Source organism: Notothenia coriiceps, unplaced genomic scaffold, assembly GCF_000735185.1.
Source record: "Notothenia coriiceps isolate Sejong01 unplaced genomic scaffold, NC01 NC01_scaffold00037244, whole genome shotgun sequence".
NCBI lineage: Eukaryota > Metazoa > Chordata > Actinopteri > Perciformes > Nototheniidae > Notothenia > Notothenia coriiceps.
Window position 1 is genome coordinate 19,406,309 of NW_011369945.1, and position 7,205 is coordinate 19,413,513.

At 43.4% G+C, this 7,205-nt stretch overlaps 1 non-coding gene across 1 annotated transcript; it reads left to right on the forward strand.

The window, feature by feature from the left end:
- Positions 1-5,250: 5,250 nt before the first annotated feature.
- On the forward strand, positions 5,251-5,322 carry trnaa-ugc (transfer RNA alanine (anticodon UGC)). The gene has a single exon. It is a non-coding gene; the product is annotated as a tRNA-Ala (tRNA).
- Positions 5,323-7,205: the final 1,883 nt, after the last annotated feature.

The window sequence follows — 7,205 nt, forward strand, 5'->3', positions numbered from 1 at the left end:
CATTTTTAAGGGCGATTCAAACCAAACGGGACAAGACGAACTTTCGGTCATGACGCGAGAACAAATAAAAGCCCAAACCGTGACGGCCAAGAGATAAGGTTATAGTCAACATTCGGCAGAGAGGAGTTGAATAATGGTGGACACTTCGGTAGCGGTGTTTCGGTTTTGAAATATATGAAATCCAAACTTACTGGTGAACGAACTGGGACTCGTTCGGGTAGTGCCGGGTCTTAATACCGTTAAAAGGACAAACACGTAAATGGAGCCCAACAGACTCACAAAGTTGTTTTAAGTCGCGTCGTCCACCGTTACCCCCGAGGTGTCGACCGTAGTCCGAAGTGAACACACTTCAGGCGACCCCAATCGGTTGACTTCCCCTTACACCCACCCCCCGTTGGAGGTAATCGTCCATGGTCTTAGCGTTGTTAAACCTTGTTAACCTGCCATGTCCTTGAAACGTGCCCCCCGTTGGGCGTCTCTCGTTCCATTGGACACAATCGTGACTGATGGCACCTGTTATCGTTCGAACTCTTACGTTGGAGGACCCGGAACGAACTTTGACTTTCGCACACCCGTCAGGTGACTCGGACCCATTGTTAGACTCACCCTTGTCGGTGTACAACGTCCTTGACCCTAACCCTCTCCTCTATCGTCCGCCACAAGTACAACAATCTTCGTCGCTGTTCATGATACCCCTAAACCACGAGGTTAAATCACCGTCGCTTATTCGTCCTTGCTACTTCCAGACCAACCAACGTGTCGAGGCTCCCGGGAAAACGGTCCTGGAAAAGATGGCCTTGAATCGCGCTCAGTTGACATGGGGTCTTTGTCGACGTCGTTGGACCCGTCCAAAAATTGAAAAAGGGGTTCCGTCACCCCATGTGCCACTGTCAGCCCCCGAGAAAAGCCTACAACAATCTGTCGGGTCCTGATCTCGTTTCTCCTCCTCTTCCGGGGTCCCCACCGACTTTTTCCCATCCTACTACGACTTCCGAACCAACACCTTCCTACCGGCCGAAGGGTGACTACCCTGATCCAAATTTACTACTTGCCGGGAGTGAATCTAAGAGACCAAACTCCGGGACCCAAATAAAACTTACTCTTCGACCCCACTCATGGTTTGACCCTGACTTCTGCCTGTTGTGTCCCGTTGGACATGGACAGATGTTATGAAGACCTCCGACTCACGAAGGTACAATCGGGGGACTTCTGACCCATCTCCAACCTCGTTCAAATTTCAACCTCAAACCCCAATACCTGTTAACCTATCCGGAGTGGTAACACTCCGCGACACCAGTGGTAACACATAACCTCGCGTGATCTAGGTGGACCCCTGGGACCTTTTAACCCACTATTTATTGTCCCCACCACCACTATTTGACACCAGCCCCTTGGACCCCGGACGACGCCTAACAGGACTCCAGGATTACAAGAACATCTTCCTGTCAGGTGGTAAACCACCTCTGGATATCAAACACCCACGGACCCCTCACCCCGTCTCCAGTACCCCAATCTCCAGTGTTTGTGCAAAGACCAAAAACCCGTAATGACGTAAAACGGCCTCGACAACTTCTTTAGTCCTATTCAGCCACATGTTAACAACCATCGTTTTTCAGACACGTAAACTCTTCAAAAATCACCAGTGGGGTCACTGCTGATGTATTTAATGTCGTAGAACAAAACGTGATCTGTCTCTTAATGTGTGTCAAACACAGACCTTATTTCGAGCTATTTTCCAAAATCCTATGGACAAATTGCATTGCTTTTTGTCGAAGGAACCGGAAGTGGTAAAAATGCTAACTTACTTCCGGGTTTTAGGACGCGTCACTGCGGTTCTCTAATAGAGTTGACAAAATGTGAAATTCTTTACTGAACTAAAACAGGATCTTGACTTTGATCAATTTAATTCAATTGAATCAGATGTTACTTTGTTGTTACATTAGTTTCTGTATTGTTTTGTCTTATCACTATTTTTATGAGCTCTGTGGATTAATGTAAACACCTATTTTTGAGTTTCTGTCTTGTATATTTGTTGTTTGTTGTTTGTGTGTATGTATTTCAAAGGCCCCTCTAGGGCATTACAAATTAGCTTAGACTATAAATGTTGTGTTGTGTATGGCATTGGTTTATGTTATAGTACGTACCTGTGCAAGTAAACATTAAACTTACATAGCCAATCTCATTTCTAGTTTAAGTTGAGTACATATTAAAATGTGAGTTGAACTATGTCCATGTTTTTTCCCAGCATCGACTCAACAAGAAGTCCCACAGTCTCAGGAACCTGTCGCCAGTGAGAAGACGGGTGAGTGGGGTCATCTTTGTTTTAAGTTGTTGTTAAAACATGCTTGTTTATAGAATATAACCAGCCCTGCACATAACTTTTTTGCCCTGTACCTGGAGATATTGCTTGGTGCGCATTCTCTGTATCAAGAATGTCAACCGGGGGGGGGGGTGCTAGTGGAGTATGAAGCCCTCTGCATCACGAAATGTCAATGGGGGGGGGGTGCGTGCCTCGCAGCAGGGAGCGCATGAAGCAGTCGTGCAGCGTAGTCACGCGTCTTACCACTTCTCTCACGTCTCTCTTTCTCTCTCAATGTTGGTGCGCAAATGCGCTTTTTTCAAATGATCCGGTGCTCCTTTTTTGGCGGCGGGTGCACATGCGCACCTGCGCACCAGTTATATGCAGCCCTGAATATAACTACTTTATAGAAAACCATATGCATCTCTTGGGACTACATGACATATAATTAACAGTTTTCTTTGTCCTGTTCAGGTGAAGAGGTCTCGACAACTTCTGAGCAGGGGTAAGGCTCCTCATAACATTTGGATTATTTGAACTGCTGTTTGTTGCTTAGCTGCAAAATGCTGACAGTGTTCGGGGCTATTAAGCTTTCCCTTACTCTGATCTCTGAAAGTTGGACTTGGAGAAATGCTTAGACATTTCTAACTCTACTGAAACTCAGGGAGTTCATTTGGTTGGCCAAGAGGTACATGGCGAAAACAATGTGGCACTTGGTATGTATGATTGGCATGCAACAATATAAATATACTTATGTATGTCCGAAGTTAAAGCAAAAAACAGCCAAATCACAAAGCAAATGGCACCACTCAAGTGACCTTTTTAGCCACATCTCTTTTCCTGGGGTTTTTCATATGATGGTGGGGGAAGTGAAGCCATGTTTGTTCAGCACAGTTTATAGATTACCGCTGTTTTTCCACTTCTATCACAGATGGGCAAAGAAAAGAAAGACGCCCATCAACTTAGTCCCAAGGTATGTATTTTAACATGTTTGCGCTGCAAAGACAAGCAGTGATCATGTCGACGTACTGTAGTGGAAGCTGTCGGGATGAAGATGGACAGTATCTGTGGTAGACGAGGAAAAACAGCAGAGTCCTGAGTGGTATTATTCCTTTCTCTGAGTAGAGCAGAGTTAACACGCACACTCATGCATCTTTAGTAACAAACCCTTGTGTTGTTCTTCCTTTCCCTGTCGTTGTTTTTCTATCTGGTCGTCCCAGGGCTGCTGTGGAGAAGCCCAAGGGACCGAGCAGACGCAGCTCCCGTGCAGAGAAGGAGGTGGAGGAGGAGCCAGTAGCAGACAGCGGCATTAGGAAGAGATCAGCCAGGCCTGGAACCAGTGCTGCTGTGAAAGGTAACTTAACCATTCATGCAGCTTTAAAATAATATATATCATTACGCCTAACCTTCACATACCTAAGCTCAGGGGCGGATCTACGGGGGGGGGAAGGGGGGGCAGCTGCCCCTTCACTGTAGAGCCTTTCCCCCCCAGCTGCCCCCCTAACTTTTGTGTCCCTAAAACTGTACTTGTAGAAACAAACCTACACTATGTCCACAAGCTTCGCAGGCAACAAAACAAGCAGTACATTAATTAAAAGTGAATCATTTAAAATGTCATCTTAGGCCCGTTAAAAAGGCAGCTACGGCCCTGCATTAAACTGTGGAGCGGCGTTCACACAGACCGCGGCTCACGCAGCTGCAGAGGGACCGAGCTGTCCCAGCACCTGAGGGTGGATCAGCTTCCCCTTGGAGCATTTTCCCTTCCACTAGTTTTGTTTTTACAATGGACGAGAGCTTGAAACAAGATATTAATAAAGCGCTGCCGTTTGAATCGATAGCGTTTAACAGACGGGCGCTGTTTGGGGCGTTACGTTACAAAATAGCCTACTATACAGACAGCGCTAGCTGGGAGATCGATCACTTTTATTTGCTAAACTATGCCGTACTATTCAATCCACGTAAATTACTCTCAGACATCACAGCAATGAGGCTGATAAATGAAACCATGTGGATCAAATACTGCGTACTGTATAATGTATACATAGGCAGGCAGATAACACATTTTGTTTTAGTTTTTAGGTCCAGGTTCATGTTCTTGGTAAATGTTGTCACGTCAGCAGCTGTTTTTACAGTTACGCTTGATTTGGTTGGAATGCAGAAACTGCGGGTAAACGCCTCTGACACGCAGACCAAACGAGTTCCTGTAAGGGTGTGGAACATCTCATCAAAGAAACATGTTGCTCATCCTGTTTTCTATCTCAGGATATTAAATGTAAAATATTTTCAATCTCTACCCACGACACCTACTGCACTTTTGACTTCAAAAATTCAACATACTATATTCAGCAGTTATTAAATTCACTACAATGCATCAAGATTGCTTGAAAGATTTAAATATGCTTTCTTTGTTTCAATCCCAGTTTGCCATCTTTGACACCAAAAAAGCATAATGGACCTGTGAACAGACTCCGTCAAAAGTTGTGTTGGAAATATCTCATAGATTCAAGTCAAGAGATTGTCTTTGAGTCACATGTTCACAGCAAGTGTCTGAAAGGCTGAATTTCAGCCTTTCAGACACTTGCTGTGAACATGTGACTCAAAGACAATCTCTTGACTTGAATCTATGAGATATTTCCAACACAACTTTTGACGGAGTCTGTNCACACACACACACACACACACACACACACACACACACACACACACACACACACACACACACACACACACACACGTACACACACAGAACATTACAGTAGACCTTTTTTTGGCCGGGTCAAAAGTTGAGTGTATGCTGAAGTTGCAACCATAAATTACATAACGTTGCTTCAGTCAGAACAAAAATATCCAAATGCACTCTCGTCTCTCCTTACAAGTCTTCCAATCGCTCACTATGTTTGTTGCGCACTCTAAACTATAAATATAGTTCTTCTTTCCGTCTGATACAAGTAGGGGATGTAGCTCAGTGGTAGAGCGCATGCTTTGCATGTATGAGGCCCCGGGTTCAATCCCCGGCATCTCCACACCTTTTGATTTTCTTTTTGTGATCTTTGACTCACTTCAATAGAGATGTGATGGTAAAGATGTTTCACAGGTATTGTGTAAACATTATTCTTTTTAATCATATTTACCAAATCAAATAGCTTTTGATTTCACATGCAACACTTTCACATGATATAAGCGCATGTCATTTCCAGATGTATCTAACATGAGAAAACACACATTTGAGCAAGTACAGTTCAGTTTAGTTTTTGGGACTTATTGCTTACTGGCCCATCGTCTGAGAGGAAGTTGCAATAGCATTATACCTCATAAACTGTTACACGGCTACTTAAGATGGTAGTAAACACAATAGTGATCTGGGGAGAAAGAAATGTTCAGATGACTGATGGTGTGTAATGATTGCTGATTTTTTTTAAAATAAAATAATATACAATTGTTGCATAATTAAAGTTGTTTACGTGTAAAACTTGATATATATTTATATATAACGTTTGTTAATAGTTATAAAGATAACCTTTGTATTATCTGTTAACCAAATGATCTTTTCTGATACCTTAATAGTTAAGATAACATATAAGACATTTTGAGGGGTAATCAGGGGAAAACAGATAGCACTTATGTGTTGTGTTTGAGAACATCATTTGGAGTTATGCATAGTTTCCGGTTTGAACGTTTTATTTTATTAACATGATCTGTGTGTGATTAGTGTTAGCTACAATTGGTTGTAAACCCTATCACATTCCCTATGAAAAACGACACATAAACTAGATCTTTACGTTCATTGCCAACAAAAATAGTGTGCAGTGAAGATGTTTAAATCAGAGGTTTGCTGTCACAGCTTGCTGAGAAAAGAATGAGAATACCAACAGAAACCCTGGGGGCCACACAACTTTCGGAATAGGGTAAAAAGTCAAAAAGAGCAGCCCGCACACACTCATGGAGTCAGCTTGACCCCTCACGGACATGGGTAATGTCATCTGCTTTCAGCAAGTCCATTGAAGTTGGTTGTCCAGCAGGACACACTATCTGCAGTGAAACAAGACCATTCTGAGGGTCAAACCCACACTTACAGGGCCTACTATTCAGGAGCCTGCAACTGCTTATCCCACATGCTCTAAGTCTGTACATTATGACCTAATGAACCTCTGTTACATAAATGTCACATATCCATTTCTCAGGTGTCAAGCTAAGGTGGAAAATTAGGAGAAACATCAGTCACTCCTGTCTGAAGCTCCAACAGCCTGCTGCACCTAAGCTGCAGGTCACATTGCAAAATGCACACCTTCATGTCTTTGAGAAGACCAGACATTCAGCAGTGAAGCTGTTAAACCAGAGGGCTAGAAACGTGCATAATAAAACTCTAATGGTGTGAACACAAAAGGTCAAAGGTGGTGTACTTGCAATTAACGGTTCTGCTAAATATGCGCACATAATCTTTAAAGAAAGGCCTGTCTGTGGAACTATAGAAAACTAAAATCTGAAAATAAAACTGTAGGTGTATTTCACATGCTCACAGTGACTGATAGGCTTCCTCATAGTGCATCACTAAGTCTTTAGTGTATTTATTACATTGTCCAACCTGAGGGTTTGGTTGCTGAGTCATCAGACACACAGTTCGATGTGAATGTGTCACGTCATGCACAGTTACAGAAAACTTTGTTGCCCTTTTCCATCTTCAGGGCTTGGCAAAACACACACATTCCTTAGTGTCTAGTCTCTTTAATTTTCCAATGACGTGTGTGTGTGTATGTGTACATGTGTGTGTGGATGTGTGTGCGTGTGCGTGTGTGTATGTGTTTGCGTGTGCGTGTATGTGTGTGTGTATGTGTGTATGTGTGTGTGTGTGTGTGTGTGTGTGTGTGTGTGTGTGTGTGTGCTGGTTTTATTTCACTAAAGCTCAATT